Raw genomic sequence first — 13,610 nt, forward strand, 5'->3', positions numbered from 1 at the left:
AGGGTGTGCACTGAGACAGCAAGCACTGGTCACGGTTCATGAAGAACTGCAGGCCACAGCTTTCCCTTGCATGCGCTCTTCTGTCTTGGTTCTTTGATTCCACAAACACCTGGTCTCAAAATAATGTTATTTTTGTTGTTGTTCTACAGATTTAATCCGGTTTGAGGTGTCTGAGAAGGATTTGGGACTTGAAAGTGGGGCTTCCCTGGTGGCTCAGCGATGAAGAATCCACCTGCAATCCAGGAGCCCCGGAAGACACAGAGCTGAATATGGTCTCTACTCAGGAGTTAGTATTAATATCTCATTTAGCCAAAGTGGAAAAAACAGATGATTGAGGCAGATTAGTGTACGTGAAATAACAAATAGATCAAGTACCTGGTTTGTGACTCCATTCACAGTCTCAGTCGTCAGAAACAGGTCTACATGTCATGGACACATAAAGGAAAATCATTTTGGGTCAATGGTTTCTGTTACTAAAAGCCTCTGAGTTTTGTCTATGAAAGACAAAGATGTGCCTCTGGCATTTGTTAAGTATCAAAAACATTTGACTTGATTTTAATTTTGTTCTCGTGGGCTTCCTTGGAAACCAGGAGAAATTCTTGAACTGAAGAATCACGAGGACACATAGAGGTGCTTGTGCTACTTGGTACTTGTGGGAGTGAGGAGCAGAATCAGTGGTCATCGGCACAATTGACCCCAAGCCTGGATTTATTGTCCTGGATGAGAATCTCAGAGTTAGAATGGACCCTAACAGTTGTAGCATCTAACCACTCATTTACGGTGCTGCCTCCTTACTCAGACAAGCTGCCATCTCTCCTTGCCTCCCCCAAGGTGTCCATTCCATACAACAGTGATTACACATGGGCAGCCCACTGAGTACTTTGTCCAGCTAGCTTGGTGTTTAGATGTTTTTAAAATTTACCTTGTAACATTTAAAATCATTTCCTGGAGGTCCAGGGAATGCTTGCAATGCAAGAAGTGAGGGTTTGATTCCTGGTTGGGGAACTGAGATCCTGCCTGCTGCAGCCAAGAAAAAAAAAAAAAAAAAAAAAAAACTGGGAGAGTCCTCATAATTTTTTGAACTCCAACTTCTCCTGAAGATCAGTTCACTACATTGGATCAGTGTTCCTGCAGACATCAATACCCTGGAGTGTGGCAGCTCTGCCCCATTTAGACCAAGCCTTTGCTTTCCAGCTCATCAGTTTCCATCCAGATTGCTCTTCATTCATTAAACTGCCTCTGTGTGCCATGAAGTCTCACTTCTGTCTTAGGACCCCTGCTCACTGGCTTGACATCATGAGGTCACCTTCACTTCTTTGCAGTCTTTCTGCTATTGTTCCAGTTTCCTCCGATCTTCTAATTTGTGTCCCCACAGTCTGTTGATACTCTAGTTCCTTGGAGTTATATGTCATTGAGCTCTCACAGGACCTACATTTCCCCATAGATCCTACGTAGTTGGGGCAAACAGAGCTGAATATGGTCTCTACTCAAGAGTTAGTATTAATATCTCATTTTAGGAAAAAATAGATGATTGAGGCAGATTAGTGTACTTGAGATAACAAATAGATCAGGATAAGCTCTCTTGCCCAGCTGTGGAACTCTGCCTACTTACAGAGAGGTGTGTCTTTTTTGCCATTGGCAAGCTGGTTCTGCCTATGCTGAGAGGACAACCGAGGGTCTTTCTAACATCCTGCATGGATAGACTTGACTTGAGGGAAGAGGAATATATAATTGTTCATATGGGAAGTGAGTCTGATATCTTTGGTTGTTGATAGTATTGAAGCAAAATTCTTAAAGCTCCTATGATTTTTCTGGACTCACTTGTTTATGTGCTTAGCTGGAATCATAGGAAAGCTAACATTTACTTTACATTCATATTCAAATATATTAGCATTATGGTTGCTTTTGGGTGGTCTGAATGTCTCCTCAGACTTGGACAGGGCCCACTCAGGTCTTAGGAGAGAGATTACTTTTAAATAATCAAATTTCCACTTGCAGATTAATAATAGGACTTCCTTCCACAGTTCAGTTCAGTTCAGTTCAGTTCAGTCGCTCAGTCGTGTCCGACTCTTTGCGACCCCATGAATCGCAGCACACCAGGCCTCCCTGTCCATCACCATCTCCCGGAGTTCACTCAGACTCACGTCCATTGAGTCCATGATGCCATCCAGCCATCTCATCCTCTGTCGTCCCCTTCTTCTCCTGCCCCCAATCCCTCCCAGCATCAGAGTCTTTTCCAATGAGTCAACTCTTTGCATGAGGTGTCCAAAGTACTGGAGCTTCAGCTTTAGCATCATTCCTTCCAAAGAAATCCCAGGGTTGATCTCCTTCAGAATGGACTGGTTGGATCTCCTTGCAGTCCAAGGGACCCTCAAGAGTCTTCTCCAATACCACACTTCAAACGCATCAATTCTTCGGCGCTCAGCCTTCTTCACAGTCCAACTCGCACATCCATACACGACCACAGAAAAACCATAGCCTTGACTAGACAGACCTTAGTCGGCAAAGTAATGTCTCTGCTTTTGAATATACCATCTAGGTTGGTCATAACTTTTCTTCCAAGGAGTAAGCATCTTTTAATTTCATGGCTGCAGTCACCATCTGCAGTGATTTTGGAGCCCCCAAAAATAAAGTCTGACACTGTTTCCACTGTTTCCCCATCTATTTCCCATGAAGTGATGGGACCAGATGCCATGATCTTTATTTTCTGAATGTTGAGCTTTAAGCCAATTTTTTCACTCTTCTCTTTCATTTTCATCAAGAGGCTTTTAGTTCCTCTTCACTTTCTGCCATAAGGGTGGTGTCATCTGCATATCTGAGGTTATTGATATTTCTCCCAGCAATCTTGATTCCAGCTTGTGTTTCTTCCAGTCCAGCGTTTCTCATGATGTACTCTGCATAGAACTTAAATAAGCAGGGTGACAATATACAGCCTTGACATACTCCTTTTCCTATTTGGAACCAGTCTGTTGCTCCATGTCCAGTTCTAACTGTTGCTTCCTGACCTGCATACAGATTTCTCAAAAGGCAGGTCAGGTAATCTGGTATTCCCATCTCTTTCAGAATTTTCCACAGTTTGTTGTGATCCACACAGTGAAAGGCTTTGGCATAGTCAATAAAGCAGAAATAGAGTACCTCTCAGTAAATTTAAATGTTGTTAAATACACGTATACACACATACACACAGAGAGAGAAACAAATGAGGAAAGTGTAAACGTGGAAAAAATTATGATAAAACCATTTTTGTCCCTTATCACAAGTAGATGGTAGCAAGTATATACTTGACCATCTTACTGAGCATTTCCATAAAGTAGAAGAAGCTGATCGTTTCCACTGGGCTTCACTGGCTCCTTGGCTGTTTCTATCAACAGACAGTGGCATGAAGCACCTACATTTACTGGGCAAATCCATTACAGCTGGGGGAAGGGGAATAATTAATAAAGGTAAAATAAAAGACAACACAAATATTTAACACAATTCAAACACTATTCCAATTTTTAAAAATTTAATCTATTTAGTTAACATTTTTTTATTGCAACTTTTTCAAACTGTAACCTTATTAAAGGGTAACTTAGGAATCGTATCAGAGCCATCATATCACACAGAAGATTTTCCCTGATGCCATTTCTAGCTTGGTTAGAAACCTTACACTTTAGAAATCCACCAAGACTATCGAATTTTGCTAGGTTTTTCTCCCCCGCCCCTCTCCTTTTGAGGCTTGCGGGTCTGAAAAATGTGAGAGAAATCTATGCTATTGTCTCAATACATACATTTTCATGTAAAAAATGTTATGAGAAAGAGAGAATAGGGATCCAAATATATTAAGGGGGAAAAAGGTGATTCCAGTTTTTCACAAGTTCAGACAGTCTTAGTTCTTGTCTAAAGTAACACTGCAGTTGAAAGTGAAACAACTCAGGTTGCCTTAGACATGCTAGGTGGTAAGTGTTTAACCTATGTAATCAAGCGATGGATAATGATCTCTACTCTGACTGCGGTCATTCAGAGATATCTCAAGAATGGCAAGATTCAGGAGAGCACCACAGGCCAGTAAATCCATGGCAAAGAGGCTTGGGATCCTACCCAGAAGTCACCGAACCATTCCATGAATGGGTCTGGGCTTCCACAGGGAGTAGAGAGTAGTGAAACCAAAGTACTACATAGACCTAGAGATGGAGCTCAATACTAGGATTCAGACAGAGCCTTCCCTGGTAAAATTAAAATCATTTATAGTGAGTATTCCGGGCTTCCCTGATGGCTCAGACAGTGAAGAATCCACCTGCAATGCAGGAGACCCAAGTTAAATCCCCAGATCAGGAAGATCCCCTGGACAAGGGAATGGCAACCCATTCAGTATTCTTACCTGGTGAATTCCATTGACAGAGAAGCCTGGTGGGCTATAGTCCATGAGTTTACAAAGAGTTGGATATGACTGAGCAACTAACACACACATAGTGAGTATTCTGGAGGCGGGCATAGCAATCCACCCCAGTGTTCTTGCCTGGAGAATCCTATGGACAGAGGAGCCTGGTGGGCTACAGTCCATAGGTTTGCAAAGAGTTGGGCACAACTGAAGCGAATGAGCATGCACGTATGCATAGTGAGTATTGGTGCCCTTCACTTCATAAAACAAATTTATTTCTAAGAACTTGCATATACCTAAATGGAAAGGAACTAGAGGAAAGGGGTTCTTATCAGGGAAACAACAGAAAGCATCCTTATGGTTATTTTGTAGAGATTCCTTGCTATAGCAAATAATCACTGGCTAATTTGGTTATTTTGAAAGTCTGAATTTTCTTATAAGATTTCTTAAAGACACCACAACTGTTGTTTATGTATCCAAGTGAGCCACTTGAAAGGCAAAGCTTATATCTTGGTTAATTTATTACTGTTTATCTTTTCTGTGAAGATATTCTTTCTACTCTATTTACAAAACCCAGTTAAGAGCTGCTAGCTGTTCATTTGGCATCACAGCTATTGCATAAATAAGTTTATTTTTGATTTTTAAGAATTTCCTTTGTGGAGTATCGCCTCAAAATAAGAGGACAAACACTTAAATCAGCCTTCCCTCCAAACACCATCATAAAGAGAAGTGTGTTGGGGGAATGTTCTCCGGCCTCAATAGAAAACACTGGGGAGAAGGGAGGACCTGGCCAAGCATGGGCCTGATTAACAAACACACGTCAAGAGCTTGTGACAGACAGAGCCTGCTTTGGGGAAGGCTCATGAGACCCACTCCTCTGAGCATTTCCTTCGGAACCACACCACAGGGCTACCTACTTATTTGCTCTCGGCCACAGCTGTTGACTCAAGGAGATGTGCCAACTGTTGTCTTTCCTGTCGCAAAGCTCGTCTGGCTCCTGAGCCATCGTTCAGGACTGGGCACTTGGAGATGGATGTGAAAAGCGGAAACAGGAGAGCGCAGACAGGCGGGCATTTGAGAAGTCAGCCACCCCAGGGCCAGGTGCTTGAAGATGAAAGGACCGTTCTCCCCAGGACTGTGCCACAGCCCAGGCCGGGCACAGCTGCCCCCTTACCCATCCCCAGTAAGCACCAAGGGTGTTTTCAGGTGAGTGGCTAAAACCACTCATTCGTTTAGTTCAATGAACCCTCCATCATCTGACAGAATGAGAAGGAGGGAAAAATAGGAGGGGTGGGGCAGGGTGAGAGAAGGGGAAGGAGACCCTCTACTTACAAGTATTTCTCTTTCTCAATCAGCTTTCTCATTTGTCAAGTGACAACAATGCTATTACTCACAAATGATATTGGAAGGACAAACATATACAAAAAAAAAAAAAAAAAAACCCACCAAGACCCTGGCTCCCAAAAGACACACAATCAGCTGCCCAGAGTCTAAACCTCACTCCGGGTGCCAGGGCTGACCTCAGACTACTGGGGGAAGGGTGGCTCCAGAACACGGTGGGGAGCCCGTCATCACTCACAAAAGCAGTTCCAACAACCCTGTGGAGGATTTTGCATCCAAATTGGCCATCCCGACTGAATCGAGTGTGCTAGTCACTCAGCTATTGTCTCTCAGATTCAAAGCCCTCCTCAGCTCCTCTCTGGGACTCTGGAAACTCTGTATTTCCTTTGTCAGCTGGTTCTCTGTGAGATGAGAAGAGGAGAGCAGGGCAGTGCAATTGTCTCCCAACTCCAGCTTGGCTGCACCCCCAGCATCGGTCTCAGTGTCTGCCCCTCCCGCCTCACAGGGACAGCAGCCCCAGCCGGGGGGTGCCCCTTCTCAGATGCCTGCATCCCAGCTCCAGGATATCTCTTCACAGGTTCTGATAACCCTGTGTCTTTTCCACATTTTCTGAACCTTAGAAACGATGGGCACATTTTGCAGTGAAGTTTGCTGCATTATCTTGTTGCTTCCTTTTTGATTCTATAGTTCTTGAACCCATAGACTCCTGTACATGCCCTGATGCATGTTGTGTTTTCATGTTACAATATATAATACCTTCTGGTGGGCTGCCCTCTATGGGGTCGCACAGAGTCGGACACGACTGAAGTGACTTAGCAGCAGCAGCAGACACTTATGCGTAGAGATATTCCCCATGTGGTACCTTGGTTGCATTGTATTTCTTTAGGTTGATGTGTCATTATTTAACTAGTCCCTTCTTGGTAGACTTTTGGGTTATTTCAATATTTTGCCAATTCAAACACTGCTTCACATTCCATAACCCATACATCATTTTGCATTCGTGTCGGTATATCTGTGGGACACATTTTCTGATCTAAGGATATACTCATTTAGATGGTGCCAAATTGCCCTCCATAGGGACTATGCCAGTTTACACTCATGCTAACAACATATGAGAATGCCTGCTTCTCCTACAGAGTGTTATAAACCACTTATGGAGTTGACAAAGTGAGTCTTTCATTGAACCTCTGAGGTCATGGCTGTGAAATTTAAAAGACTCTCTTTTATAGACCTAAAAACTACAGACTACTTGCTGATGTGTAAGTGAATTCTTTCTCCAAGCAGACAGCTTAGGGCTCCACAGGGAGCACTGTACTTTTCCTTAGGCCCATCTTTGCTATCTCAGCACAAATGTGAGGCAGCATGGGGATCAGAAGTCAAAGGCTTGAGGGTGTCTCTGATGTCAGTTTGGCCTCCACCAAGTCCTCAGCTCCAGGTTCCATCTGTGTTATTCTCAAAACGCCAGCAAATCTGGAAAACTCAGCAGTGGCTACAGGACTGGAAAAGGTCTGCTTTCATTCCAATCCCCAAAAAAGGCAATGCCAAAGAGTGTTCAAACTACCGCACAATTGCACATGTCTCACACTCTAGCAAATAATGCTCAAAATTCTCCAAGCCAGGCTTCAACAGTACATGAACCATGAACTTCCAGATGTTCAAGCTGGATTGACAAAAAGCAGAGGAACCAGAAATCAAATTGCCAACATTTGTTGAATCATCGAAAAAGCAAGGGAATTCGAGAAAAACAACTACTTCTGGTTTATTGACTATGCCAAAGCCTTTGACTGTGTGGATCACAACAAACTGTGGGAAATTCTTGAAGAGATGGGAATACCAGACCACCTGACCTGCCTCTTGAGAAATCTGTATGCAGGTCAGGAAGCAACAGTTAGAACTGGACATGGAACAACAGACTGGTTCCAAATAGGAAAAGGAGTATGTCAAGGCTGTATATTGTCACCCTGCTTATTTAACTTAACATGCAGAGTACATCATGAGAAACGCTGGACTGGAAGAAGCACAAGCTGGAATCAAGATTGCTGGGAGAAATATCAAGAATCTCAGATATGCAGATGACACCACCCTTATGGCAGAAAGCGAAGAAGAACTGAAGAGCCTCTTGATGAAAGTGAAAGAGAAGAGTGAAAAATTTGGCTTAAAACTCAACATTCAGAAGACTAAGATCATGGCATCTGGTCCCATCACTTCATGGCAAACAGATGGGGAAACAGTGGAAATAGTGACAGACTTTATATTTTTGGGCTCTAAAATCACTGCAGATGGTGACTGCAGCCATGAAATTAAAAGACACTTTCTCCTTGGAAAAAAAGTTATGACCAACCTAGACAGCATATTAAAAAGCAGAGACATTACCTTGCCAGCAAAGGTGTGTCTAGTCAAAGCTTTGGTTTTTCCAGTAGTCAGGTATGGATGTGAGAGCTGGACTATATAAAGAAATGTGAGCACTGAAGAAGTGATGTTTTTGAACTGAGGTGTTGGAGAAGACTCTTGGGAGTCTCTTGGACAGCAAGGAAATTCAACCAGTACATCCTAAAGGAAATCAGTCCTGAATATTCATTGGAAAGACTGACGCTGAAGCTGAAACTACAATACTTTAGCCACCTGATGCGAAGAACTGACTCATTTGAGAAGACCTTGATGCTGGGAAAGATTGAAGGCAGGAGAAGGGGATGGCAGAGGATGAGATGGTTAGATGGCATCACTGACTCAATGGACATGAATTTGAGTAAAGTCTGGGAATTGGTGATGGACAGGGAGGCCTGGCATGCTGCTGTCCATGGGGTTGCAGAGTTGGACACGACTGAGCAACTGAAATGACTGACTGACTGACTTACTGACTGACTTTAATATATGTACTTCAGAGAATTTGATCTTATTTTGCAGGCAGTGGGGACCTGTCAAAAGATTTCATCAGGGGAGTGATTGGGGAGAACTCTGGGGAGGACTGCTGGGGGAGGGGCTTGCACCCAGGTGGTGGGGAATCCATGAGTTTCACAGTGGAGGACTGCTGAGGGCAGCAGCAGTGAGCTGGAGAGACTCCAGGATGGAGGGAGGCAGATGTGAGGAAGAAGGGAGAAGTTACAGATGAGGCCAGGATGTTCAGCTTGAGGTACTTAGTGAATAGTGAGTAGAAAAGAAGAAGTAGATGGGAGAGTGAAGACAAGGTTTACATTACACTGGTGTTTTTTGACTTTCTTCCTAAATTCTTAAATGAAAAATTTAAAACATGCAAGAATGTTGACAAGGTAAATTGAATACTCCTACACTTATTATCCAAATTTAAAAGCTATTAATACCTTGCCATATCTGATTTATTTTTATTTGTATTGATTGCACACACGTGTTTTTGCAGAAACATTTGTAAGTAAGTTGCAAGCATCATGAAAATTTATCCCTAAATTCAACATGCATCTCCCAAGAATAAGAACATTCTCCTTCATAAACACGATACCATTACCACATTTAAGACAATTTACACTATTTCTTTAATATTATCTAATTTTTAAAAAAGTTCAAATTTTCCACATTGTACCCAAAATATCTTTTACAGCTGTTCATTTAAAGCAAGATCAATCAAGTTTCATGTATTGCATTTGGTTATCTCTCTTTAGTTATTTTATTCTTGAACATCCTCCACTTTCTAAGTGACACTGACCAGTATTATTTATTGTCATTTTGAAGAGACCAAGCAGTTTTCTTAGGTCTCACAATTTGGATTTGCCTGATTGTTACTTTCTGGTATCATTTAACTTTATCTTCTATCCCCAGGGCTTTATATAACAGTAAGTTGAGTGTAAAGGCTTAATTACATTCAGGTTAATTTTTTTATTTTTGGCAAGAATGATTTACAGGTAAAGCTTTATAGTTTGTATTTTATCCCATCAGCAAGTGTATGATGTGGGATACTAATGGTGGAACAATAGGGTTTGCCCAGTGGCTCAGCAGAAAAGAATCTGCCTGCTAATGCAGGAGACGCAGGTTTGATTCCTGAGTCAGGGAGATCCCTGGAGAAGGAAATGGCAATCCTCTGCAGTATTCTTGCCTGGGAAATCCCATGGACAGAGGAACCTGGCAGACTACAGTCCATGGGGTTGCAAAACACCTGGGTACAACTTAGCGACTTAACAACAACAAATAGTGGAACAATATTACATTTGGTCACTTGATTTGTTAAGGTTGTGGCCATCATAACTCTCCATTGTAAAGATATATTTCCCCCTTTGCAAAAAGCAAGTGGTTTGTGGAAGTGCTATTTTGGCACCTAGTTATATATTTTAGCACCCATCTATCCTTCATTGTGGAGAAGGCAATGGCACCCCACTCCAGTACTCTTGGCTGGAAAATCCCATCGACAGAGGAGCCTGGTGGGCTGCAGTCCATGGAGTCGCCAAGAGTCAGACACGACTGAGTGACTTCACTTTCACTTTTCACTTTCATACATTGGAGAAGAAAATGGCAGCCCACTCCAGTGTTCTTGCCTGGAGAATCCCAGGGACGGGGGAGCCTGGTGGGCTGCCGTCTATGGGGTCGCACAGAGTCAGACACGACTGAAGTGACTTAGCAGCTTAGCATCCTTCATTGTAAGTTGTATTTTGGAAAGCTGACCCACGGGACACGGGGTAGATTGTCCAGTGGGAAACTGGCAGAGCTTAGGAAGCTGAGGTTCAGAGATAGGACCGGGGGCCACTGGTGTTGAAGGATGCTGAAGCTGGTGAAGAAGGTGGACTCATCCAGAAAGGGGTGTACAGAGAAGAGGGCAAGGCATGGGCACTGGAAGCAGAGCCAGCAAGAGATTGGAGAGGAGGTGGGGATGCAGAACGAGAATATGAACACACAAGCCAGGGAGATAAAGTTTCAGGGGGAAGGTAGGGAACCCTGCAGGGGGTCTGAAGGAGGTCATGGTGTGTAGAAAGCCACCATAACATTCTCAGTAGGTAGTTGAGGACAGAATCTGCTTGACGATGATGGCAAGGTCCAAATCGGGCAAAGGCCACCACTTTTCAAGAAGTCAGATGTGGGGCAGAGAGCGCCAAAGTTTATCTTCAGAAACAAGGGATGTAGTCATGGAGAAGATTTCATTTTACTCACTTGTTCATTTGGAGGACGCAGTTTATCTGATCCCATGTGAGGACCAAAAAAAAAAAAAAAAAAAAGGAATGGGGAGGGGAGAGGACAGAAGAGGCCAGGGGATAATTTAGAGGTCATGGAGCCAGAGGAGACAGGAGGGCACGTGATCAAAGATTCAGTGTCTCACCTTTGGAGAGAATTGTCCTGTTCAAGATAAAAGTAGTATGTAAAAGATGCAGAAGAGCATGGAGGTACTGGAAAGGGAAGGTGGAGGAGGTCTGTCCGACGACTTCAGTGAGGTTGTAGAGTATCTCATCTTCCAAGACAGCAGGTGTGGGGGTTCAGGGCCTTGCAGAGAGCAGAGAGTTTTAAACAGCTGCTGTCAAGAATGGGGAAGGGAGCTGACACGTGTCCGCACGACAGCAGGGAAGAAGACTGTTAGAGGCCCACCAGAAACATGAATGAAAGGGTCATTCCATATGCATCTGTAGTTCATTAAGAAGACTGTAGCTTCCCAAAAGGTTCTCATGCGATTCACATCTGTCTCTGCTATAGGTTTAAAAAGTCAGTCAATGGTGCCTGGAAGTCAGCCTCCCCACCCTGTCTAACAAACACTCCTCAGATGAACAGCCCTCCAGCCCTCCTCCAGGGCCAGTGAGACGCCGGAGCGGTCACACGCACAGAGACCCATTGTGGCATGTCAGAACCCACCGAAAATGTTCCTCCTGTGCATTATTTATGATTTTCCTGCATTTATATAATATCCAGCTTCCTGAAAGTAATTTGTTTTGGATTGTGTAGTGCTGGGCAGCACATCAAAGGTATGCTAAGCAGTGGTAATAAAACATTGAGGTTTATGGTCACTGAGGTATTAAATATCGCTCATAAATTACAGGGTGAGTATTTTAAATGAGCTATGGCTCAGAGAACAGTAGGCGCCCCCTCATAGCACATATTAATTGTTGGTGCCTAGCTTATTAATTATCAATAGTTTCCATGGCTTTGTTGCTGTTGTTTTCATGAAGAGCCAATCTCTGCCCTTTCTACAGCTTTGTGAGCGTGTGTGAGTGGATATGTTATGTGCATGGGCTGGCATTAAGCGTAATAAAAAATGTGAGTGTACTTTAGGATACTGTGGAGTCTGATAGCCCTTCATTTAAGAATCGAGTATCCCTCCATTTGAACCACTGGCACTGTGGTAGCTGTCTCCTAACCAGGCATGCTGCTTACAGCTGCCGGCTCCAAGTGGCAGTCAGAAGAACCCTACACCTCTATCTCACTTCAGGTTCTGATCAGTTTGAATTTTTGGTTCTAAGGCTCTGTCCCAGTGATTCCCACCCTTTCCTGCCAAATTGCATCCTGCTGACACCTAATTAAATTTCACAGACTCCATTTCAGTCGGAATCCTCTAATGTCCTTTTTTCTCCGCTCACTTTTCGCATTGCTTTACCATCCTCTCGCGATGTTTTAACCATCACAGCCTCTGAGTTCCCGTCTTCTCTCCTGTGTGAGCCTCAGGGTACTTCCTCTCAGATGAATTTCTGTAGATTCTTGTGTTTGATTATCCAATCTAGAAACTACCAAGGAGTCCCAGAGGATAACCGAGCACCAAAATTGGAAGGGGGCTGGTGTTTCAGTAAAACTGAATGACTCGCACTTTGGGAACTTAACCATTTAAAACAGACACCCCAGAAACAGATGGAACCTCAGGGAATTCTCCTCAGCTTTGCCTAGTGGGAGACCAGAGCAAGGTAGCAGGGGCAAGGTAGCAGGGGGCTGAGCATGTGCATCAGGCTAGACTTCTCTCATTGAATGCCCTTGAAATCTTGCGGGTCAACAGATACCTTTCACTGCAGGTGGCTCTATGTGGCTATCTTTGTCTAGCGAGGCCACTGTATACTTTTTTAGTTTGACTTCAATTATATGAAAAGAGGACTCCCACAGAGGAAAGGTAAGTGGACATAATGTAGGTTAGATCTGCTGTGTTCAGTACATTAATAGCAACTGAGTCACATGTGACTGGCGGGCTCTTGAAACGCAGTGAGACCAAGGAACTGAATTTATTGTTTCATTTAATTCTAATTATTTAAAACGAATATTTGGAAACCATCACTTGATGCAGTTATTAAAAAACTTCCATGTCTGCTTGAGATAAATAGGGTTATTTTAAACCTATCTTTACCACTTTAAATTTTATGAAATCTAAGTACAAATATTTCCAACGAAAATTTATCAACCAAACAGAGATACACTCTAGGTGTAAAATGCACACCATATTTTAAAGACTTAGTGTAAAAAATATTTAAAATATCTTATTTACCTATAGGATATTTTGAATATGTTTAGTAAAAAATCTATTATCAAAATTAATTTCATTCACTTATGTTTAATTTTATGTTTATGTTTAATGTTATAAAACATGACTACTAGAGAATTTTAAATTACATATGTGGTTCACATTCTGTTTCTGTTGGATAGCTCTGGGTTAGAACAAATATTTTTTGGAGGGACATGGGGAATCCCTGAATTTTACAAAAATCTCGGTTGTAGCCATTAGTGCAGACTTGGCACTAGCAGGGGCAAAATTTGAAGAACGTGCTGAAATGCTTAACAGAAACTGCCAAGACTGGGAATTCAGACTCTACATGCAGATTTAGGATGAATTCTCTAGAATAATACCAGTGATCGTCTTGTGAATATTTTAAAACTTTATGTAATGATATTTTCCCTCTATGTATCTATGTCTTTTTTCCCCTCTTTTGTCCTGAACATTGCTTTTGGAAAGTTCCCCATAGAGATGGGAGAGACACCTGTAGCCCCT

Source organism: Ovis aries, chromosome 6 (assembly GCF_016772045.2).
Source record: "Ovis aries strain OAR_USU_Benz2616 breed Rambouillet chromosome 6, ARS-UI_Ramb_v3.0, whole genome shotgun sequence".
Classification (NCBI taxonomy): Eukaryota; Metazoa; Chordata; class Mammalia; order Artiodactyla; family Bovidae; genus Ovis; species Ovis aries.